We start from the raw sequence: 13322 nt of genomic DNA, 5'->3' as shown, positions 1-13322 counted from the left end.
CCTGGGAGATGCAAACAAAGGGTTGATGGTGTAAGCGCCAGTCAACCAGTCACGTGACAGTTGACAAATGGGCACCTGCATCTCAGACACAGGGGCATCCGGGGCCCATCAAGACATTCCTATCAAATTAGTGCTAGCAAATATTCAGGTAAGATTGTAAATAAACATCTTTATATTGTAATTAATGCATGAACCAGTTTATGGAATACTCGTGAACGTTCATTCATTTATTACAGAAATCAAGGAATTTTAAAATTCAGACTTAAGCTTTGTAATTGTAAATTCTTAATTTCACTTCTAACAACAGTAACTATATACTACATCATTGATTACATGATTCAGTTGTTAATGTATGGGATAGGATAAGGGCCGTTTCTGGCCAATAGAAAATAGCAGAGTTTAAGGTGGCGGAAAACTGACATGTTCAAATGGCTGGTAACCCATTTTGGAATTCTAATGTGATACTGAAGTATGGCTAAACTATGTGAAAAGGGCTCATGTTAGAAGTCTAGATATGAGCAAGTACATGATCAAAGATGGATTATTTATCAAATGTTGGCAATGGTGTTATGTCTGTTTCATCTGAAAATTGCCTGTGTATACTATAAGATTTGCTCATGTCCAACTGTTGGTAAAACGTTTCTTGGAACCTGTCAAATCAGTACTTTATCTATACACTTTAACCTTGCTTATTTATTTAAGCACTTCAGTGAGTGAGTGAGTATGGTTTTACGCCGCTTTTAGCAGTATTCCAGCAATATCACGGCGGGGGACACCAGAAATGGGCTTCACACATTGTACTCATGTGGGGAATCGAACCCGGGTCTTCGGCGTGATAAGCCAACGCTTTAACCACTAGGCTACCCCACTGCCCCTTATGCACTTTAGTGTTATCATAAGTCTCAAACATGCACTTTTTGACTTGTAGCTTAGTGGTTAAATCGTGCACTCGTCACGCCGAACGCCCGGGTTCGATTCCCCACATGGGTACAATATTTCAAGCCCATTTCTGGGGCCACCCGCTGTGATGTTGCTGGCATATTGCTGAAAGCGGCGTAAAACTAAATTCACTCACTCACTAAACTCTGCGGATCCTGTTGAACAAAAAGTAACCTTACTCCACCTCGTCCTTTCCGTTCGTAAAATGCATAAGGCTGAATGTTGTCCCGATTGTATACTGCCTACATGCATGTTGTGAATTTTATGGGGTAGTTTCGCTGATTTTCAAAGTGGTATTACGGGAATGTGGTCATTTTTAAATGGTCAGTTTGTAAAATTAAACGTTTACCAGATTCATGTATCGGATCGTTTCTTGTTTAAGAATAGATACATATTTACCTAAAATACTAACTCAAATGTGTCAGTGTTTAAAAGAATAAAACCATATTACACGGTTGCATGCCATCATTACAAGGGTTCTGATCACTATTACCCGTAAAGATCCGGGTCAGAATCGATCTTCAGCAACCCATGCTCGTCGTAAGCGGCGACTAACGGGATCGGGTGGTCAGGCTCGCTGACTTGGTTGACACAGGTCATCGTATCCCAACTGCGCTGATCGATACCCATAATGTAAATCACTGGATTGTCTGGTCCAGACTCAATTATTTACAGACCGCTGCCATCGAGATGGAATATTGCTGTGTGCGGCGTAAAACAAACAAGCAAGCAAAACTGAACTCGAAATTGTCAACAAATCTGTGCTGTATTATATATCTTGTAGGATTTTACTTAATACAGGGAAGGCATTGCAATCCCCCCAACCCATCCTCCCCCACACACACACACACATTACTCCTTTTCCTATGATTTTAGCCCATAGCCTCTCATTACGAAATCAATTTCGAGTGATCCATACCCAACAGTCATTTTTTTTAAACACATCGAATATGTGACGGTATGGCACAGATGATTGTTTTTAGATTTTAAGCGATGTCAGCATCTTTACCGATCTGGGGCGGTGGGGTAGCCTAGTGGTTAAAGCGTTCGCTCGTCACTCCGCAGACCCGGGTTCGATTCCCCACATGGGTACAATGTGTGAAGCCCATTTCTGGTGTCCCCCGCCGTGATATTGCTGGAATATTGCTAAAAGCGGCGTCAAACCATACTCACTCACTCTTTACCGAACGTTTCAATTTGAATAGTTGATTCAATAAAATCAAATGGAGGTTTTAGTCCTTGTTTCATATTTCCGCATTTGAGCCCTAGGCTTAACCTTGAAATATTAGGTCGTAAAAATATATCAAACCCATTATTTGCCCGTGGACTTTAATACGCTTTCCGGCATTCGTGGATGACGAGAATGGTCACCCATGTTGTAACGCTCAAATCACCCTGGACAAATGTTGGCGTTATAACAAGGGAAGACTGTACAATCATAAGGTATAAGACAATGTCGCGTTATCTTCTAAATCCAACAAAATAGTTTATCGCGAACCTAAACCACGTGAACAAACTTACAGACCGGACTTCAACACCTTGATAATGTATTTATCGGAATTTGTAGACATCTGTTAATCAGCTGTAGTCTCTGCCCCCTTTCTGTTCCCCCTCCCCGTCACACGTGCGTTCCCATCCAGGGTAGCTCTGGGTATCTACCGGGTGGGACAACTCTATCTCCCCGATGCGGGTTTGCACACAGCGGAACGATCGCGGGACAGGTGGTGAATTTCCCGTGTCCCTCCGCTCTCATAAAGAGGCCGCGCAACACCGGGTTGTCATTCCAGCCCACGCGACACGCCGAATTTGATACCTTACCTGCCGGGTGATGGTTAAAGAGGAAATGAGACACTGACTTGGGGAGTATTCCGTGGTGAAGACAAGGTCAGTGTAAAATTATTTTGAAATTAATATTAATATTTTAAATGGAAAATGTTAGTGTAAAATACTATTATTTCCGATTAATAATTTCAATCGGCACATGTCAGTGTAAATACTATTATTTTGAAATTAATAATAAGAATTGGAACCTGTCGATGTAAAATACTATTATTTCAATTAATAATGGACATTTTGTTATGTGTACAAAGAAATGTATTTTTATAGTAATTAATGTTCCACATCTCCCAGAATGTAAACTCACGGACGAAGGAACGTCACCTCGCTTTTTTTAACATGTCACAAAACAACAAATTCAGATGGTGGAAATTTAACAATCATATTTGGAAAATTAATGGATTTACAACATTCTGAATGATGAAAGTTTGAACTACAGATAAGAATAATCACTTAGTGTACGATAAAAAATAATTTTGGTGACGTTTCTTTCGCCCGTGAGTTTACATATTGTTATTAGTAAAATTCTATAACTTTCATTACAACAGGATCGTTAACAAAGTGCTTCTTTGACAGAACCATCACGCAATTAGTATTTTGCCTACGTGTCTTTTATAGTATTAGAGAGAATTACTTAGATGTTTCACGTGTAAAAGAGTGACTTTTGGAGTTAACTTTTCACCCATTTTATGAAGTATACAAATGAAAATAAGAAGAAATCAACAATACGGTGCTGGGCCCCGTTTCACAAAGCGATCGTAGCGTTAAGGTGATCGTAACACCCATACTTTAACACAGACTTACGACAGGCGTAGTGCTACGATCGCTTTGTGAAACGGGGCCCTGGACAGTACATTTAATAGTCGACTACTAGTCTGTCTCACATTCCCTGAAGCATATTATTTTCCCTAATGAATTTAGATTTCCTCACGTTAACCAATTCGGATCTTATATGTCTCAGAGTCTTCCATCCCACTGGGGCTCCTGTTTTTCTTTTGCTTCTCTGAGTGTTATATGTTTTCAGAGACTAAGAGTTAGTCTATTCAACAACATGCCGTGGCATTATAAGATATACATAGGGGTAAGAAAAACTTCTCACTTAGGATTAGGAATCGAGAAAAATGCATAAACGAACTCGACCCTTCATTGCACGTGTTCGCGACGTTCTAGAGTATTTCACATCAAGTTCCATCTCAATAGGTTATACGTATGTTTTATTCTGATTAAGAGACACGGGTATTGGTATTGGCGAAATACTGAATAACATGTAAGATGGATGTTTAAGCCTTGAAAATATTGAAGCTGACTCATTTATTTAAAGATCTCTCTCACAGGATGTTTTCAAGTGCAGATAGTGCTATCGGGGAATTGAGCGATAATGGCGACCCTCCACAATGGACGATTGAACGTTTAAGATTCCGATACAGCTAGATTATGTTTAAAAGTTATCGAAATTTCAATGAGCTTTATAAACATTTCTGCCCTTAGAAGATTCAAAACTAACGTAATTTCACTCACAGTCGCGACCGAACACATATTGTTAAGAAAGGAACCGCACTAAATTGTGATCTCCAGAACGGGAGAACTTTATCAGCGTTTATAAGCTTCAGGCCACGTGCTAGTTTTCCCATTGTGAGTGCAGGTTTGCGGGTACAGAGCATGATTGCTTGAATGTATTGAACATAAAACTCTTTAGGACTGCACATACATATATAAACTGTAAACGTCTGGAGTGTTCAAAGCTAAGCTATCCACATTCATACAGAAAAAGGGAAAGGCGTTCTTGCCCGATTATTTATTTTGTATGGAGTCAGGTTTTCAACTCTCACTTTATCTGAATATTCAAATTTCATGATGTATTTTAGTTTGTCATTATTCTAATTAAACAGATACAACGACTCAATTTAGGTTACTATGAAGTAAAACATAAAATAAATCACTGACAAAATTTAATTCCTATTTCGAGTTTGAAAAATGTACATAGGCACCCCCGTTTGTCCTAAAAGTCATTAATAAATTACTATTGAAACTCTCGTGAAAACGGGTGAAAAAAATGAACTGTGACTCTCTCTTCCGCCCCTGATGTATATGATCATCTTATGTTGTTTTAGTGTGCATGAAGTATATTGGCCATTGGCGTTGTTCTCCATGCCATCGTAGTATAAGTGTCTTAATTCAACATTAGCCAACAATGCCTTTAACTCCAAACTCTGCAGCTGTGCGTAAACTGACACAGGTGTGTTAGGAGGTTCTTCGATTCCGCCGCCATGGCACGTTCCGGTATTGATATCTAAAAGAGCTTTGTAGATTTGGTTCTGGGCTGAATGTACCCTACCGAACTATGTCAACATGAGGATAATTACTATGATTGAAATTTTACATCGATTTTACGTAATACATCGGATACCTCCTAATTACCCGGGATTTAAACAAGGGAGCGTACTCTAAACCTTGGACAAATTCAGAGTTACCTCCCCTCGAATGAATTTGGATTGGGCTCAAACAAATGGCCGATAGCCCCAGTAAGCGAACACCAGTGTTTCCCCCCGTCTAATCAATCTAATTCAGTCAAGGGCTTCACATGCTTCAGATAAGAGAACCAGGGTATGGCGAAGAAGTGAAATTACTGCTAACCTACCGCTCCTGTGAAACACAGTCAAAATCAACGTATTGCATTGTCTAGACAGAGACAGAAATTCGGCAACATATAGCTTGTGCACCAGTTCCCCTCTTTAACAACATACTTTATGAGAAAAAGATTGTTTTTCGTAACGAGGATGTTTCCCGTTGATAGAGCCTCTTTTGATAATGCACAAATGTACTGATTCAAGTAACCCGTGAACTGACCCTGGGCGCCTTTATTGCATAATTTAAAACATCCGTATCTTTCATGGGACAACTGCACTGGGCGTAGCCACGCATAATTAAATTCCGTTCGATTCCCTAGATGGATACAATGAGTGAAGACAATTGCTGGTGTCCCTCGCCCGTGATATTGCTGGAACATCACTGTTTCCTATCTTTCGGGTGGTAAATGTCAGACGTTAACAATGATGCCATAACACCCATAGCTCTGTTATCAAATTCAGGGCAGCAAAAACAATAACAGAGCAGTAAGCGTGGATGTATTTCCTGTCCTCGGGTAGTGAGTAAGTTGGGTTTATCGTGGCTTTGAACAGTATTCTACATCTCAGGACATGTATGATAAATATTGGAGGGAAGACGAAAGGGAGTCAAGTGGCAGAGGTTATCTCTTAAACATCCAAGTTTTACCGATACGATACCTCTCAAGGTGTGAGGATGCGCAGATGGAAGATCGCGTCAGGTGAACCCTGATCAAACTCTGACCGCCCAATCACAATGAAGGATGCACGAGTTCAGGGGCCAATTAGGTGTCATTGCTTTACCGCCTAGACCCGGGAATTTCCGATTTTGGGAAACCATTTAGGGTGCAGATGTAAATTGTCCACAAGAAAATATTAAAACATTACAGGGCGACACTATTTTATCGCCACCGGATTTCGAGAAATATAATCATTTTGCAAACAGTCAGATAAAAATTATGCTGGTCTGAATATGTTTCTCACTCAAGCCGAATATTCAGAATCCGCGACGCTGATTGGCTACATTGACTGTTCAACTATATGGAGGCATCATGTAGTACTGTATCAGAGTTAAAGGGCTGATTTGATCGATGGGCGACGTTTAATACTTTAGTGACACCAGTGAGTCTCTAAGTGACCGAATCTGTTTGTTCCGCTAATGAGCCGAATAACCGTGAAACGTGTTGTTGTCTTTAATTGTTTAATGACGCAGTTAATATTATCATAATATATGCAGCGGTAATAAATAATCGAATCTGGAGCCAAATATCCAGTGATTGACATCATGAGTATCGATGCAAAGATATATCCATTGTATCCATGTAACAGCACGCTATGAACCAAGTCATCGACCCTGGCCACCCGATCCATATAGTTGCCTATTACAACCTGTATAGGTTGCTATGGGCCTATGTTCCCAACCAGGATCCCTGCGGATATTATCAAGTCTGGATATGATAAGCTGCATTACGATACAAGTGACATCCTGTGTTATCTGCGGTCATCATATACAACAAAGACCCTGTACTTGAACCGGCTGGGGAACACTGTAAAATAGTGTTGTAACACAGTGATGTTATTGAGTAAAGATTAGTGTAACATTTTCTTAACGGCAGTATATCTTCCGTGAAGTTCTTGTTACAACAGAAACTTTTCTTGGACAGACTAGCTCAGGGGTAAAATGGTAGACTGTTGTTGCCAGGTGAGATGAATTGTGGTTCAACAAGATCATTGCGCCTACATACGTGTGTGTCTGTGCATGTGTGCGTGCGGGTTTGTGCGTGTGTCTGTGCGTGTTCGTGTGCTTGTACTAGTGGTGGTCCGATTAATTGAAATAATCGAAGATTGGTCGCAATGACAAAACGACCAAGCAATCGATCATGTTTTCTCATAATCGAACACAAACAATTTTGGACCACTTGTTTGCAATAACAATATTTTTCAAAAGGTTGATTTTGTCTCGACATTCCATAAGCACTACAAGCTCGTTCCATGTCATGATTAAGTTTATCTTAACAACTCCAGGAAATGTATGTTCCTAACACACTAGTCATCCTTTAAAGATGTGAAATTTGCAAATGCAATTTGCGAAAAAAAACGAGAGAACTACATGTTTTTTCTTTATTTTTTGTGCATTAACAAACATAACCAGGAAAATTTGATAAATGACGCTAACCAATTATTTTCGATGATTGATCGGTTGTAATGAACCAATCATCAATTATGAGATTTACACCAATTCCCAACACTAGCTTGTACTAGTCAGGGCGAATGTCGGTTTTATAGTGACAGCACACTGAGATGCCATGTAGCGGTTTCACATGGAAACACCACTCAGACAGAGTCTACTGAGTCTCAGCCCACCAGTCCTGACGTTATCTCCTTGGTGGGTGCACCAGGCAGGGCAACAACAAGTGTCATATTTTGAAGTATGTTCGTAGGACGCTGCCCTGCCGACTTTGCGCACTGTCCATTAGACCACGGAGTTCGTCTGGTAATGTGGAACTATATGCCAGTTCATATAGCAAAATGTTCTCTTGTCTAGGGTTGTTTGAACATACGCTTTAACCACCATGCTACGCCACCGCCATACGTAACATAGACCCTGCTGTGTCTACTGTGGAGACCCTGGTCGGTTCAATATGTTTGCACACATGGACACATGGCTGTTTGTTCCGCCTGTCCTTGAATTCTAGGGTCGATGACATAAAACAATGTACTGTGCATAAGAGTACTTCATTAGTAGACACGAGGAATGTCCTTTTCCGGTTACTGTTGAATGTCCGAATAGAGTGAGTTGAAATTGTTACATCTCATCTACAATATTGCACCTTCACCGCTATGGAAGAAACAGGAAACTGATGACAAACCACGTGTTTCTTTCTAGCTTAAGGTTTACTCGATTTGAAGTGTCACCTATTCCTGCTGTTAAAGTGGTTTAAGTCGCTCCAGATAATGAGGTGTGTATTACGTCCTCTGCTCAAATAACCAGCACTTCAGCCAATATCGTCCAGGTCCGTGCTCAAGGTGGAGACATGTGAGAAGCTGACAGCTGCTGATCAATGTACATCAGACTTCTGCAACAGCATTGCAGGTGTTGAACTTGATGCGTCTGTACACATGATACGTACATGCCAGGGTCTTAATATTAAGTGGAGTCATACTTCCGTTAAATGGAATGCTTTTTAAAAAATAATCGACGAATTTAGCAAACTTGTATAACCTTGTGCAGCAAATATAGACACGTAGGAGCTGTGTACTATGCGTCTTGAACTGTGAACCCGCAATAAATTTACAGTGTTGGGAACAAAGGACGATGGCGTAATCTTAGATTCATAAATTGATTTACGAACATCTGGTATCACCACTAATTTTCAGTGATCCTTCCTTTTAATTTTCTTGACTGCATGTTTTTGCCATTTATGCCCAATGAAATAGGTTCTATCCCAAACATCCACATCAGTATGCCAAAGCGTGTGCAGTCAACCAGAAATGTTGTTGGAAGCTGTGGAAGTCTTGGGATGTGGAAGTTTTGGGAGGATACCAATGAAATTGTTTTGGGCAGATAATCGAGAGTAATTATTTTCTTGAGTCCACGTTTAATATTCACAGTAATTTCAAAAGAACGAATATCATAACATAAGCCCCTTACAAAAAACAAAACTGGTTCTATATAGTGTATCATAAATACATTACACTTAGCATACGTTTTGTCCTGTTACAGGTCATTCACCAGCATCATGAGCCCGTCAATACACATGTCCATGTCCATGTGCCGGAAGTGCAGAATGCTACGGCGGAAGTGAAGGATGCTTTGGACGCAGAGGGAGAATATTAAAGCTGTCCGCTGACCCGAGCAGTTCGCAACAAGACTTACTTTTGAGTGTTTTGTTCGTTCGGCTCGCGTTACTTTGACGGCACATACATCATATAACGAAACAGCGACTGAGTCCATCAGGGGCGTAGCTACCATTATAAAAAAAAGCCCGGGCTTACACATGACTGTTGCCCCAAAAGGTTGGGCAAGTCCTCAATACTATCTAAATAAAAAGCTTTGCAACCAATCGGGCTTACACGAAACAATTGGCTGGCTACGCGCCTGTCCATGTTGTTTAACGCCGGAGTTAACCCGAATGTTGTATCACAGCAGTCTGAATAAATACTGGAGCCAGTCCAAGACAACCAAATAATCCTGGGCTACTCCTCGCGGATCCAAGACAGCGAGACAAGCATCGGTTATTGTGGAAGTACTCACCCCGTATGTATGCACGTATAGGAGGCAACAGTCGGTTACCAGGGACCTGACATAAGATATGCTGAGTTTGGCAACAATCTGCATTTAAGGAATAAAGATTATGGCACCCTGTTATGTAATAATGGTTCCGTTTTTTCCCTTTACTAGCATATATAGTAACCTAATTATAAGTTAAAACACGAGCAGAATATTAAGTGTTCATCGCCGTATATTTATGAACGGTGGGTGCCATTCTAGTACACAATATTTTAAGTATCACTAAACCCCCACTGAATATTCTTCCACACAAACATATCTTTACCTCAGGGCGTTAAAACCAATTAATATGCATGTATACCTCAAATTTGATATGAATTAATCGTACCTGTAGTTAATGCAGTTAAAATCAATCATAGCATGGGGCCTTAAGGTCTACCAAGGTCTTACGCCAACCAAATCTAACGTATCCCAAATTGAAATCTGGTGTTCAACTGATGAACTCTGCTACTCCACAGCGGGCAAGGGTGGCTCAGTTGCTTTGGCCATGTCATTCGCTGTGGAAAGTTGCCTCCCTTTAGGCCCTGTCACACTTCTGCGTATCCTATTTCCTTATGAGTTGCGCATTGACATTTCTTTCATACGCAGTCGTACGCACAATACGCACCTCATATGCATCTCAATCGTTTTGTGTAAGTTTTATTTACGCCGGCATACGCACAGTACGACCCAGTACGCCCGATAGTTTTGGGCATGCACCATACCACGCTGCGTATAATACGCAGGTAATAAGTTATAAATACGCATGCAGTGAATCGGTTCCGCATCGGTCGAGCTCGGTAAGTGTTCGTGGGGGTATATTGAGCGTATACATAGCGCACTTGCAGCGCTGATACTACGCACGCTGAACGAACTCGTAGCGAATGCCGACGTATTGCACGAATTAGTAGAGTTTGTCCGTCGATCGGGCAGCGCATTGTACTTGTTTGTAACTTATGACAAACGCATAGATACCGTACTTGCCGAACATCCAGGGTGCACACGAGATAATTTATAAATAGGATGGCTCCTCAAGACTACAGGGTGCACAGATCCGGGCGGCCCATGATGACAAAAGGTAATGTTCACGCAATGGAATCTGCAGTGGTAATGAAAACAGCGGGAAGCAGCCGCCTTTTAAATAAATCGGGAATACGCTTGGCATTCGTCGGAGGTGTAAGGCACGCGGTCGGCTTACGTGTAAGTTGGGTGCATGCTCACTGCATATTCAACTACTTGCAGCAAGAAAAATACCGTTACGCAAATCATACGCACCTAATACGCAATGTATGCGCTGGATTCGTTAATTATACGCTAGAGTCAAAAGTCAAACTAATAAAAGAATTCGCAATTTTGAGCGTACGGCTGCGTATAACTGAATTGTTTTTTTTATAAGGAACTCATAAGCACTTGATATACGCAAATGAGTGAGTTGGTTGGTTGGATTTTACGCCGCTTTTAGCCATATTCCAACAATATCACGGCGGGGGACACCAGAAATGTATACGCAAATGTGTGACAGGGGCTTTAGTCCTGGAAGCTGATCTTTGACTCCAATCAAGGATGACCCGTGATAATGATTGTCAGTTGGTCAGTTACATACCCACTCACGATTTTGCTTGGTTGGTTGGTTGTTTAACGCCGCACTCAGCAATATTCCAGGTATATGGCGGCGGTCTGTAAATAATCGAGTCTGGGCCAGATAATCACGTGATCAACAGCATGAGCATCGATCTACGCAATTGGGATACGATGGCATGTGTCAACCAAGTCAGTGAGCCATACCATCCGATCCCGTTAGTCGCTTCTAACAAAAAGCATGGGTTGTTGAAAATCAATTTTAACAGAATCTTCACAGGTCTACCCACTCAGGAGGGTCACCTACATCGACAAGTTATGTACGATCTGCATTTAATGTTGAGATATACATGTATAAGATATGTTCAAAGTATGAGCTGAGGTCTAATACGCATGAGCTCACGTTCAATATATAACATGGACGCATGACCTCACAAACAATATATAACAGGGACACATGACCTCACAAACAATATATAACAGGGACACATGACCTCAAAAACAATATATAACAGGGACACATGACCTCACGTTCAGCACATTACATGGCCACAGGACCCCCCTGTTCAACACATGGACGCATAACCTAAGTTCAGTATATATAATGTGCCCGTGACCTCACATTCAATATATAACATGGATTTATGACCTGACGTATGATATAAAACATGGACATGATCTCTGGTTAAGTATATAACATGGATACACGACCTCACATGCAATATATGACAGGGACGCATGGCCTCAAGTTCAATATAGAACATGGACACAGTACCCCACGTTCAGTATATAAAGTGAACACAACCTCACATTCAATATATACCTAGTCAAAAAATAAACTTCACATTCTTTCTTCAGGGCACTATAAAAGAACAAGAGATGGTAAGATGGTTAAATTGTTATTATTTCATTGCTGAGATCTGTGTGATGTACCCGATACACTGACAGTGGCATAATCAGTTCCACTAGGCTACACCGCCATTCCAAAACATGGGTATACAGAATGTCAAGTCACAAGAATAAAAATGCGAAATTTCTCAGTTCAATATCGTGTATGGCCGCCCCGCTCATTCACCACTGCCAAACACCGTCTTCTCATCGACTGCCTAATGCTTGTGAACACGTGGTTGGGGATTCTGCGCCATTACTCTTGCAAGGCAGCGCCAAGTTCCTGCAAATTCTGAGGTTGGTTCCTAAGACCACGAAGCCTTCTCCCAAGTGCATCCCAAACGTGCTCTATTGGATTAGGGTCAGGGGACCTCGATGGCCAGTCCAAGACGTTGATTCCAGCGTTTTGAAGGAAATGTCGTGTCAACATCGCGGTATGCGGCCGAGCATTATCATACTGGAACTGTAGACCTGGACAATGAGCCGCCATGAAAGGAACGAGTTCAGGGGTGAGCACCTGGTCGCGGTAAGCCGCAGCTGTGAGGTTTCCACGGATGACCAGAAGTCGGGAACGATTGTTCCCACAGAAAGCACCCCACACCATGCAACTTCCACCCCCGAATCTGTCGACTTCCTGTACACAACATTGGGCATACCGTTCACGACGTAGTCTCCAGACTCTATGCCTGCCGTCCGCGAATCTGAGGGTAAACCTGGATTCATCGCTAAAGACGACTCGATTCCAGTCTCTCTGGGTCCATCGGAGGTGACGTTGGGCCCACAGCAGACGTTGACGTTGATGAAACGGCGTCAATATTGGCCCACGATATGGACGTCGAGAATGGAGATTGGCAGCCCGCAACCGATTTCGAATGGTCTGTGAGGACAGTCGACCTCTAAACATCTCAGCCCTGATTCGTGTAGCCGACAGAAATCTGTCACGTAGGTGACGTAGGACGATTTGACGGTCTTCTGCTCGTGACGTCACACGTGGACGACCCGACGTTGGGCGATCAGAAGTGGTGCCAGTTTGTTGTAGACGACCTCGCAAGTCATACACAGTACGACGGCTGCATCCCATTGCTCTTGCGACGTCAATAACTGATCTTCCCGCTTGCAACATGCCAACGGGACATTCACGTTGCACATTTGACAATCGTGGCATTTCAAGTACCGTAAGAACTGTGGTTTAAAAGTGTTTTTTTCAA

General features: G+C 41.8%; 1 long non-coding RNA gene across 1 annotated transcript; it reads left to right on the top strand.

The window, feature by feature from the left end:
- Positions 1–2725: 2725 nt before the first annotated feature.
- On the top strand, positions 2726–9250 carry LOC124287175. Its single transcript, XR_006901201.1, has 2 exons — positions 2726–2823; positions 9103–9250. It is a non-coding gene; the product is annotated as an uncharacterized LOC124287175 (long non-coding RNA).
- Positions 9251–13322: the final 4072 nt, after the last annotated feature.

The sequence above is a fragment of the Haliotis rubra genome, unplaced genomic scaffold, assembly GCF_003918875.1.
Source record: "Haliotis rubra isolate DU_JTF1 unplaced genomic scaffold, ASM391887v1 Scf1105, whole genome shotgun sequence".
Lineage (NCBI taxonomy): Eukaryota > Metazoa > Mollusca > Gastropoda > Lepetellida > Haliotidae > Haliotis > Haliotis rubra.
This window is presented reverse-complemented; position numbering and strand designations above follow the sequence as displayed.